This window comes from Peromyscus californicus, unplaced genomic scaffold (genome assembly GCF_007827085.1).
Source record: "Peromyscus californicus insignis strain IS unplaced genomic scaffold, ASM782708v3 Scaffold_18__1_contigs__length_77618521, whole genome shotgun sequence".
Lineage (NCBI taxonomy): Eukaryota > Metazoa > Chordata > Mammalia > Rodentia > Cricetidae > Peromyscus > Peromyscus californicus.
The window spans coordinates 23,612,361-23,625,036 of record NW_026294480.1 but is presented as its reverse complement, the minus strand read 5'-3'; the positions used below and the strand labels follow the sequence as shown (position 1 = coordinate 23,625,036).

The 12,676-nt window shown below is 35.3% G+C and overlaps 1 pseudogene; it reads left to right on the top strand.

Annotated features, from left to right (window-relative positions):
* Positions 1-10,678: 10,678 nt before the first annotated feature.
* On the top strand, positions 10,679-11,416 carry LOC128113218 (glutathione S-transferase alpha-4-like; annotated as a pseudogene).
* The last annotated feature ends 1,260 nt before the right edge of the window (positions 11,417-12,676 follow it).

The window sequence follows — 12,676 nt, the reverse complement described above, 5'->3', positions numbered from 1 at the left end:
CAAAGGGATGAATCTAGATGGTTTCTCACAGTGTGCTTAGAAGCTTGGCTCCTAGATGATTCGATATTCAGCCAAATTGATAATATTGACCACCACACTAGATGCCCATAGCAGGGGTAAAGCTGCTCTGATTTCTAGTTTCCCTTTATCTTTTGTTTTAAAATCTCATTTTATTGTGGCAAAACAGAAATACTTAGCAGATGAAGAAATGCTATGATGAAAGACTCCTCACTTCTTACTAAGATTCAAATTAAGGTGAAAATTCAGTAGCAACAAAGAATATAGCCTTATGTAATATCATATTCCCATGGTAGAAAGAAAAATAAACACAATCAGCTATGAATTCTACTAAAGAAACTGTTGAACAAATTTCACACATGCTAGCACATTGAAAAAAAATGCCTCACAAAGTTCAAATAATGTAAACAATGCTTTACACATATGAATGGTCTGAGTGGAATAATGAAAGATGTTACTTAGCAAATGAGTCTACATTAATAGAAATTTTAAATAATAATGATGTAACATGACTTCTCATATGCTAAAGAATAAAAAATAAACTAATAGTGACATATTGAATTAATTTGAGAAATTTTGTAAAACATCTGGAAAAATATCCCATTTTCTTTTATACAACATTCATTTTTCTGTTTCAGGACTTTGAGCTATGGAAATACCAGAAAACTCACAAAAGCAGCAGGATGTCAATGAGCATATTAGAATATAAAATTAGAATTGAAATCAATCAGGGATACCTGGCAGAAGCTTATATAAAAAGAAAACAGTATAAAGCAAACTGCTTTATCTGTAACACAGAAGTAACATGGCAATGAGGTCTCGTGGGTACACCAGCTTCCACATTCTCAGTCTGACTCATGTTCATCTCTCTGAGGGAGCCAGAACACAGTGATGTTGATATGCTTGAAGACAGCCTTCTAAGCACAGAGGTAAAATTCTTTCTTCTTGGACTGCTTAGAAAATTACAGAACTTTAATGTATCTGAGAATTCTGTCTTTGTTACATATTTTAGAGAGAACACTATGCCAGTTATTAAACTAGAGAAGACAATTATTCTGCAAGAGAAAATTGACTTCTTATTCACAGGGCAATCTTGCATTTCTAGGCCTTTTTAAAACTATACTCGTTATTAAAAAAAATCTAAAGTAAGAGAAAAGCAATGCTAAGTGTATTTCTTGCTCTGTTGGAATGAATTGGAGAAATCATCTTGAAGGTATTTTAGCAATCTCTAATTGCTTTTACTTCTGTTGCCGCCTGCAAGGTATCAGTGATAACGTTTTAGCAAATTAGAAGTTGCATATTTTACAATGTCGCTCACCCTACTGAATAAACCAAATGGAATAACCATCATTTGTTTCTTCATCTCAGAGACACTTAATATGTTTATGACCAAAACATTTAATGCACTGACAATTGCTCAAAACATTAGACACATGCTATGAAAGTAATCCACAGCTTATAAAAACAACAGTGTCTTAACAAAATAAGAGCAATGAGCCAGACATAGAGTCACTTGCCTGTAACTACAACAGTTGCAACAAGAAGCAGGAGGATAGCTGGAGATTTGATGCCTCTCTTGTCTACATAGCAATATCGTGTTTCAAAAACTAAGGGCAGATGAATAAACCAACAATAATAACAGATTCAGAGGATACATTCAACGAATGAGTAAAATACAATTAGCAAAATAGCTAACATGTCTCTAAAAATAAAAGTCATTAAGTAAAGAAAAGAATATTAGGTTAATACTTTCAAAACTAAATAGAATATTGATGCTTGCTTTTGAAAGCCTTCAGAGACTTTTATAATGTGACATACACCACTACATAATAGAACATTTCTTCAGAGCTCAGAATTCTAGAATCAAATTACCTGCATCTTAGTATTGGCTAGAAATTATCTGCATTATCCAAAGGGACTTAAAGTTACAGTCCTCTTATCTGAAAAAAAATATCATACCATATGACAATCTAGCTCAAACAAGGTTCTTTGGAAGTCATTTAGATGATTTCCATGAAGAATATATGAAACCATCTTGAAAGCCAGCAAAAATTAACGACAATGTAATTGTAAGGTAACTTCAGGAGTAATCATAATAATATTAAAAGAATAAAATGAAATTCATGGATATAGACAAGCATATGAATTCTATTCTACACTAAATGTTTCCTTTGTTATAGAAAAGTCACTCAATTCTGTTTAATAACTATATTTTCTTCCAAAATTTTACAATGTTTAACATGTTTTATGAAAAAAAAATTATTGGAAATCTATTGACTAATAAAAAGTCTTCATCAAGGTATTTTCAACAACATCTACAGAATTAATTTAAAAGAAACAGCTTTAATGAGACAAAAATAAAAGGATATAATGTGTTTCTTTTATACCACGTGTATGCTTTCTTTACTGCATGTAGCAGTATATGTATATGCAACTCTTACCATAATCAAATTTTATGGCACTTTCTTTAATCTAAAAATGTAAAATTCTGTCCCATAAGGAATTTAAGAATTTTACTTTTTCATTGTTGGTGTAGTTGTTTATTTAGTAAAAGGAGTTTTTTTTCTCATTTTAATTAGAGTGATCAAAATCATAAATATCTCTTTTACTTTATGTTTCTGAAGATACATCTTGATATATAATTATTTTATGTTTGGGTACTATGCATGTATATAAATCCATAAATGATGTTTTGGTGAATGATTATGTATATACAGTGTTGTTGTAATGTTATATTATATATTGCAAAGTTCAGTTCCAGTGTCTGGAAATCACACATCATGAGCATCAGGAGCCAGAGGCCTGATCAACAGGTGCACCTTTGTACAGAGTATAAAAAACATTTCAAAGAAAAAATAAAAATATTTCTTTATAAAAATATTCGGTGATTTGTGATCATTGAATGCATATTTTCTAATAGTGTCTGACTCACATTCAATTTGATATTACTAAAATTCTATATTCTGCACACTTTCATAAAAGAGATACCTAATTTTAAGAAGATGTCCAGTCAGACCAAGTGCTAATTTATCCTTGCAACTAGTGAAGACTAGACAAGAATTCTAAGCCAGAGAAAATAAATCATATTAATAAGCATTACTTCTATAAGAATCTATATTCCTTCTCTTTCACACACCCTACTCTGTTCTTCCATTCAGCAATGAAAGGAACTATGATTGGGAACACATTAAGCTATTTGTATTCCAGAGGCATAATACAACAGAAATTTTCTGTGTATATGCACAGGCCTTGAAATGGTATGCGTATGATTGATGAAAGTTCTCATTGTTGAGCCACTGAAGCTAAGCAGTTTGCAGAAGCATGCTTGACAGTGACTAACACAATATGTAAAACTCATTTGCTACCATATCACGAGACATTTACAGAGTGCACTGTTCAACTCTTGTAAACAAATACATTTTGAGAGCTGAGACTTTTGTATTTTAGAGAATAATTTTACATTATAAGCATATTAGCTGGGATCTGTGGAGCTACATGAAAGTAAATTACACAATATCTCTTGTGAAGCATTTGAGCTTGTCACATAATATTGCACAAACACAGTTTCCCTAATTTTTTTAGTTAGCATACAAATGAGAAATGCTATTATTTCATTTTCATATATATCTATCAATATATTTTTTCTCATACTCGGTCTCTTCATTTCCCTTCCAGTGGTTATATATCTCAACCTGAGAGTCTGTTTTGACTCACAATTTATAAAGATGATGGATTCGGAAATAATAATTATAGCATGTTGACATTAATTTCAATTGTCAGTGACTGGTAATACCAACAGATAATTTCATCATAATGAAAACATTTTATTTGCTATTACTGGGTGTATGATGTATGGGGTGAGAGGAGTGTGTGTGCCATGGCACAAATGTAGAATTCAGTGGGCAAATCTGTGGTGTAGGTCCTCTCCTTCCTGCTTTACGTGGGTTCTGTGGCTTTTACATGGGTCATCATGTGCTATTTACCCACTTAACCATCTGGCCATCACAAAATTTTGTTTTATATTATCAACTCTATGGATTAAGATGTTAAAAGTAACTGGTAACATTGAAGAATAAATAGTTTTGAGGCTCAGGGACTAGAAAATACTGGGATTTATTGAAAAGAAAGTCTAAGGAATTTAAAAACCATACATATAGTAACTGTAAAATTTAGAATGTGTTAATGGCACATTGGAGGCCAGTAAGGATGTCACAAACAAGCAAAACAAGTTTATCTTCTTGCAACGAGAAGACATTACTCAGCATATATCAGCTGAATGGTTATAATTTATTTATAATTAATAGCAATTTTACTTATAATTAATAATTGTAATTTATAATTAATACATTGAGTTTACATTTCTCTATAATCACCATAAATTTAATCACATTATATAAGCACTTGAATAATGTGAAGTAAAATTTCAGAGATTTAAATATAAAAAATTATTTCTCCTTAATTAGAATTTGACTGCACTAAGAATGCATAAATATTTCTCACAAAAAAGTGCTAAAATCTAAATAGATGTATTTTATGGAAATGTCAAGCCAAGTAGATAGCACTGTGTAGTTCCTTGAATGACATCTTGTGAGTTCAGAACAATGATAAACTATGTACAATGCTTCATAATATTGTAGATCTATTAGTTTTTAAAAAATTAAATATATAATCTTCAATTTAAAATTAATTTTGTAATTTTAATACATGTATACAATTAAATTAAAAACAGTAGTAAAAAATGTTAGCAAAATCCAGGTTAACTTAATAGATTAAAAAATACTATGCATTAAAAATGAAGGAAATCTTTGATAAAAGAAAATATGTTTATAACCACATGGGTAATCTTCAATTTATTTTCTGATAATTATACTGCCATTGGATGTAAGTAATTACTTATAGACAGAGTCATCACTGCTGTATTAAAAACTATGGAATGCATTGAAACCTGAGTCTTAAATAATGACTTGGAACAGATATAGAAAACTATCAAAATAAAATGCTGGCATGATTAATAAAGAAAGCCAAGAACTAACTTTGAATGATTTTTATTTAAATGTTTCAATGATATATTCTCATTTACTTATTTTAAAATAATTTAAACTTATTGTTTATATCATTCAGCTGTACTTGCAATTTATTAAATTGTTTTTTTCTATTTTTGTATGCACATTTAATATATAGGTATACATTACTAAATGCTTGGAATGATCCTTCTGTATGCTGTGAATATGTATTACTCTCATCGGTTAATAATAAAGCTGTTTGGCCTATAGCAAGGCAGGATAAAGTTAGGCTGAACAATCAAGCTGAGTACTGGGATGAAAAAGGGTGGAATCAGGGAGAAATGTTAGTGAGCTGCCCAAGGAGCAAGATGCCAGAGGACCGGTAAAGCCATGGGCCACGTGGCAATACACAGAGTAATAGAAATGGGTTATTTTAAAATTAAGTACTAGCTAACAATAAGCCTTGGCTATTGTCCAAGCATTTTGCAATTAATACAAGCATTTGTGTGATTATTTGGGACCGGGTAGTCGGTACAGAAAAACTCTAACTCTGTTTACATATGACAGCCCAGTGTTGTTGTGGGATGTCTTTTTGTAAGCTGTTAATATATATTGTTCCCATTGGTTAATAAATAAGCTGCTTTGGCCTATGGCAAGGCAGCTTAGAGGCAGGAGAGGAAGGAGAGAGACATAAAAAGAAAGTCAGAGTCTAGAGCAAGACACCAACCTGCTATCCAAGGAACAGCATGCCAGCAGACAGGTAAGTCACAGAACATGTGGCAAAGCATAGATTAATAAAAATGGGTTAATTTAAGATATAAGAGCAGGCTAGCAAGAGGCCTGTCATAGGCCATGCCATTGGTAGTTAGTATAAGCCTCTGAGTAATGATTTTATGAGAGATTGTGGGACTGTGGGCTGGGCAGGACCAGAGAAATTATTGACTACACAACGTGAAGTATGTATATCCACATAAAGCCTAAAAAAACTTTAAAAAGAGAGTTCTAGACACACAAAAATGGAGCCAAGAGTAGCTTCCTAGTTCCTACCTTTCATGCAGGCCATGGTACAAAGACTTGAACCCTGGCTATGGCATGCAGACTTGAGCTGTAACAGGGCAGATTCCCACAGAATCACAAGGTTGCAGTACAGAGTTGCATCTCCCAGCTGTGTGCTACATGATTGGTTTAGAGTTTTTGCTCAACTACACAAAAAGGGTTAAAATATACAGTAAGGACAGATACAGACAAAAAAGGCCTCTACACAGGTAACATTATGTTTGAAAAATGGTGTAGGCTTGGGAGAGAGAAGAAAAAGTAAAAATAGTCATAGATTAAAAACAAGGATTTAAAAATAATAGTAATGTCCTTAAAAAGTGAATAGAGTAATAAAAAGATATGATAAGCCATGTAAGGATGGGAAATACACATCGAGTCTGGATTCTATCTTTTATTGTATTGTCTTTAGACTTTTTGACAATTAATGGGTGATGATAACTGCTGAGAGACATTTGATTGTGAAATCTACTAAATTAAACCAACCCATATATTTTTAAATTATTTTGACTTCAAATTTTAAGTCAAAAGATGTTACTTTGGGGGAGAGGTTATGTTTGGGTTTCTGAAGGAAAAAGAGGCTATGGACTCATTCCAGGTTAAGGAAAATTAGGTTTGATCAAGGGAGACTCCCTGAAAGCCTAACTACAAATATAGGAAAGTAAATCTAAAGTAACTACAAGACAGATGGCATATATTTTACCTGCTCAAACATCAAACAAAATGTTATCTTCGGCTGGCTTGTGCACAATGTACAGTTTATACTTCTATTAGTACAGATATGTACCTTCAAGAGTTTATGTATTTTCAGAGCAAGGGGACAAGACACCAATAAAAATGATCCAGATGATGAAACATCCAGAACAGCTTCAAGGCTTCTGACTGAGATGACCAGCCACACAAAATACTCCAACCAAGACTTAACAATTATCCTCATTTTCTCAGAGTTTCTCAAATGTCACTAGCACCCACCATTCAGCAGGAAATAGTCTAAAAAATACACATATATTTCCAAAATATTGTTTATAAATGTTTGTTTTCAATTAAGCAGAGTTGGTTATAAATTTTTAATGGTCATGGTCAATCTTGTTCTAAAAAAAGAAAAGGGGGTATGATACAGAAATGATGGGAAGAAAGGGGAGGTTATTATGATGGAAAAAAGGATAGAATATTGAATCTTATTTAATCCAAAAAAACAACTTTTAATCTCAAAATATTTTACATTGGTATCAATTTTAGTTTATTGATACATATTTAAAGGCAATTACATTATACTGTATTTATATTTCTACTCTTGTTTAAGGTATTATGTTTAAGCAGCTCAATTAAAAATGTAATGTGTAACTTAGAAATACAGATTAATAGTCATCTATAATAGTCAAACTTATAGTCATGTTAGTTAGGTTTTCTAGGTATACAGAGATATATTTCAGATAGGTATGTAATTTTCAAATACTTCAAAAACCTACAGAATATGACATATAAAAGGTTTTCATAACTTAGACTTTTCATGAGAGTGAGACAAATCTGCTCCTAGGAGGACCAATATACTCCAGAAAAGATGATGTGCTGTGGGATGTTCTGTATGGCAAATGTGTTGCTGGTTAGTCAATAAATAAAACACTGTTTGGCCATTGGCTAGGCAGGAAGTGTAGGCAGAACAAGGAGGAGAATAAAGCTGGGAAGTGGAAGGCTGAGAGAGAGAGACACTGCCAGCCGCCATGATCACAAACAGCATGTGAAGATGCCGGTAAGCCACGAGCCATGTGGCAAGGTATAGATGAATGGAAATGGATTAATTTAAGCTGTAAGAACAGTTAGCAAGAAGCCTGCCACGGCCATACAGTTTGTAACCAATATAAGTCTCTGTGTTTACTTGGTCGGGTCTGACGGCTGTGGGACTGGCAGGTGAGAGAGATTTGTCCTGACTGTGGGCCAGGCAGGAAAACTCAAGCAACAAATGGCGTCCAATGTGGTGGCAAGAGTTTCCACCTAAAAACTGAGAAAAAAAGATTCTAAAACGGAGCTAAAACCAGTTCCTAATTGTCTCTCTCAAATGAGCGGCAGCTGCCGGTTTGAGCTACTTGTGGGTTCCTAGCGTGCGTGCTCGACCTGCAGTATGGCGGGAATGAGGCCTCTGCAAGTGGCACATTAAGCTGCATGATGGATTTAGACTTTGCTAGTACAAAACAAAAAAAGAAGTTTCTGGGCTACATGCTGCTTAGATAAAAGCATAGACCCACGATAGCTCCCAGAGCTGGCGGTAAACCACTGCCATGAGGGAAGCTGAGGTGGGCGGAGCCAGCAGCCACAGCTGCTGCAGCTTAAAGCAATAGATTCACAATAAGACAGATTCAGATGTAATAGTTTACAGTGTGTGTAAAATATACGTAGGCTTGGAAGAGACAAAAAAGGTGATATATACAGTTATATAAAGAAATACATAGTTTTTAAAAATAAAGTCTTTAAAGATACAGTAAAATTAATATATAAAATAAGCCACATAAAGATGAATATTACACAGAGAATCTGGATTGTGTTGTCTTTGGGATTTTTAACTGCAGAAAAACATTTGATTGTAAAAGCTGTTGAGTTATGCCAAAATATATATTTTAGAGGTTCCTTGACTTCAAAATTTGGATATAAGGATATGTTGTTTTGGAAAGGAGACTCTGCTTTTGTTCCCACAGAAAGCCAGAGGCTATGGATTTGTTCCAGATTAAGATACATCATGTTTGACCAGCCAAGACCCCTGAAAGGTCTCTGATGACACCATGGCCCAGATGATTCAACATCCAGAATGGTTTCAAGGCAACTGGCTCAGATGATACAGCCTCACGGACTACTCCATGATCCTAAAATTTTCTTTGTGTCCCCATAAGATACAGCGCCCCCCCCCCCCCAGCAGGAAGTAGTAAGAGAAGCTACGCCCAAATTCCCAAATTATATGTAATTTTACTTTGGTAAGGTTAAAACCTTCCTTTTTGAAATAAAAAAGGGGGGGGGGAGTGCTGTGGGATGGTCTGTATGGCAAATGTGTTGCTGACTATTCAATAAATAAAACACTATTTGGCCATTGGCTAGGTAGGAAGTGTAGGCGGGACAAGGAGGAGAATAAAGCTGGGAAGTGGAAGGCTGAGAGAGAGAGACACTGCCAGCCGCCATGATCACAAACAGCATATGAAGATGCCGGTAAGCCACGAGCCATGTGGCAAGGTATAGATGAATGGAAATGGATTAATTTAAGCTATAAGAACAGTTAGCAAGAAGCCTGCCATGGCCATACAGTTTGTAACCAATGTAAGTCTCTGTGTTTACTTGGTCGGGTCTGACGGCTGTGGGACTGGCAGGTGAGAGAGATTTGTCCTGACTGTGGGCCAGGCAGGAAAACTCAAGCTACAATGATGCACATTAAATAAATAAATAAATAAATAAATAAATAAATAAATAAGAATAAAACTCCATATGGAGTTCATTTTCTTTATGCCAAAAGATGGCCCTGTGGGCAAAGAAACTGCCCTTGCCTCAATTGCTGACAGTTACTGTCCAAACTGGACAAGCAGACACAAAAAGGGCTACTGCTGAACTTTGCTAAGACTGAGCAGGACATTCCTACAACATTCCCTGCTTCAAAGGAAAATTTGCCAGATATGCTAGGCCTGTAGGCCAGAAATGGATGCCCCAACGTTATAGAGGAACCTCGGGTGACTGTCCAGACAGCCAGTTGTTTCTGTCATTTCTCACATTTATTTAGAAGTAGTTTGCCTTCACTTCCTGGTGATTCAGGTAACATTATTCCTTCTCAGGATTTGAGTTGAAGACTAGATAGTTGTAATTATACTTTTCCTTAGTTATGATAAAAGGTTAATAGATATGAAACTTTAGACTCACTATCCTCAAGATAAGGTGGATAATAGAGTGTTTTCTCTGATTTTGTTAAATACAAATAGACTGGATATTGTAACTGTAATTCTTGTTTGATAACTGTTTTGTTGTATGTAATTTTACTATGTTAAAGTTAAAACCTTCCTTTTTGATTAGACAGAAAGTGGAGATGCTATGGAATGATCTCTTTGTATGCTGTGAATATGTATTACTCTCATTTGTTAATTGTAATTAATATAAGCTTTTATGTGTTTGTTTGGGACTGGGCAGTTGGGAGAGAAAAACTCTACCTCTATTTATATCAAATATATGAATATATTTTTATACACATATATAAAGATATATAAACTTAGATGCCAACATATGATTATAAAATGTATAATATTTCAAAATTTAAATGACTTATTAGAGTACCTTATGCTTTTGCAAATTATGTTTCTCAGTTATTTTGAGTTAATTGAGATATAGCTTCTTTTTAATTCAATGAGTATCACAGTGTATTACAGAATTGTACACTCATGTATAAATTCATTTATGTCTATGTATATGCATAAATAGGACTGTTTTTTTGTAAACTGCAAAAGTACAAAATTTGATCATACCAAATTGGAAAAGATTTTCACCAATCCCACTTCTAAAAGAGGGCTAGTGTCTAAAATGTATAAAAATCTCAAGAAACTAGACAGCAAAAAAAAAAAAAAAAAATCGTAAGACCGGATCGTAGAAGAATAAGGGAGCTCTGAACCAGGAGTCATGGAAGCCAAACCCAAGCTCTACTATTTTTGCGGCAGAGGCAGGATGGAGTCCATCCACTGGTTGCTGGCTGTGGCAGGAGTGAGTGGAGTTTGAAGAAGAATTTCTTGAGACAAGAGAACAGTATGAGAAGTTGCAAAAGGATGGGCGCCTGCTTTCTGACCAGGTCCCTTTGGCTGAAATGGATGGAATGCTGCTGACACAGTCTAGAGCCATCCTCAGCTACCTTGTTGCCAAGTTCAACTTGTATGGGAAGGGGAAGTACCTGAAGGAGAGAGTCAGGATCGACATGTATACTGATGGCACCCTGGACCTGATGATAATGATCGCCTCTGTTCCATTCAAACCCCCCGAGGAAAAAGAGGAGAACTATGCTTTAATCGTGAAGAGAGCTAAAACCCGTTACTTCCCGGTCTTTGAAAAGATTTTAAAAGATCATGGGGAAGCTTTTCTTGTTGGCAACCAGCTCAGCTGGGCAGACATTCAGCTGTTAGAAGCCATTTTGATGGTGGAAGAACTCAGTCCTCCCGTGCTGTCCGACTTCCCTCTGCTGCAGGCATTTAAGACAAGAATCAGCAACATTTGTGCAATTAAGAAGTTTCTGCAGCCTAGGAGTCAGAGGAAGCCACCTCCAGATGACCACTATGTTAAGGTGGTCAGGAACGTCCTGAAGTTCTAGTGGCAGCAGGTGTTAAGAAGGTTACAGCAAGAATCCAATTGCAGCGTCGCCACAGGCCAGCTACGGAGCAATCCAGAAGCAAAGGATGGATCCCAGGAGTCTTCAACTGCAGTAGAATTTTTTAAGGGGTGTTACTTTTGTTTATGTTGCATTTGTTTAACTCTATGAAGCTGTGTTACTGTGCCTGTCTAAAACACCTGATGGTCTAATAAAACTGGCCAATAGCAAGGCAGGAGAAAGGATAGGCGGGGCTGGTAGGCAGAATGTATAGAGGGAAAATCTGGGAGGAGAGCTAGATCTAGCAGCCAGAGAAGAAGGAGGACTCCAGGGGCCAGCCACCCAGCTACACAGCAAGCCACAGAGAAAGAGTAAGATTTACAGAAGTTAGAGAACGGGAAAAAGCTCAGAGGCAAAAGATAAACAGGTTAATTTAAGGAAAGCTGGCTAGAAACTAAAACAAGCTAAGGCCAGGCATTCATAAGTAAAAAAAATAAAATAAAATAAAAATAAAAATAAAAAAAATCAAGAAACTTGTTGTGGTATGTCTTTCTGTATGCTGTGAATATGTGTGGCTTTCATGGTGTAATAAATAAAGCTGCATTGGCCTATGGCAGGGCAGGATAGAGCCAGGTGGGAAAATCTAAAAGAGATAATGAGGAGAAGAAGGGCTGGGTAATAACAAGATGCCAGCAGACTGGTAAAACCACGGCTATGTGGCAACATATAGATTAATAAGAATGGGCTAATTTAGATGAAAGAGCTAGCCAACAAGAAGCAAAAAGCCATAGGCAAAACAGTTTTTATATTAAGCCTCTGAGAGATTATTTTATAAGCAACTTTGGGACTATGCGGCCCAATTTTTCCAGCTACAGAAACTAGACATCAACAGTCCAAATACTCCAATTAAAAAATAAGTTACAGATGTGTCTAAGTTAACAATTTTGTTTCTGTGAGGAGACACCATGACCATGGCAACTCTTATAAAGAAAACATTTGAATCTGGTGGCTCACTTACAGCTTCAGAGGTTCAGTCCATTATGATCATGATGGGGAGCATGGTGGAATGCAGGCAGATGTGGTTTTGGAGCTAAAAGTGCTACATCTTCACCAGAAGGCAGCAGGAAGTCAATTGACAGGCACACTGAGGGAAGCATGAGAAAAAGAGAACTCAAAGCCCAACCCAGAGTGACAAACTTCCTCCAACAAGGCCACACCTCCTAATAGTGTTACTCTCTTTGGGGGCTATTTTGTTTCAAAATGCCATAAGATCTAAACAGAAAATTCT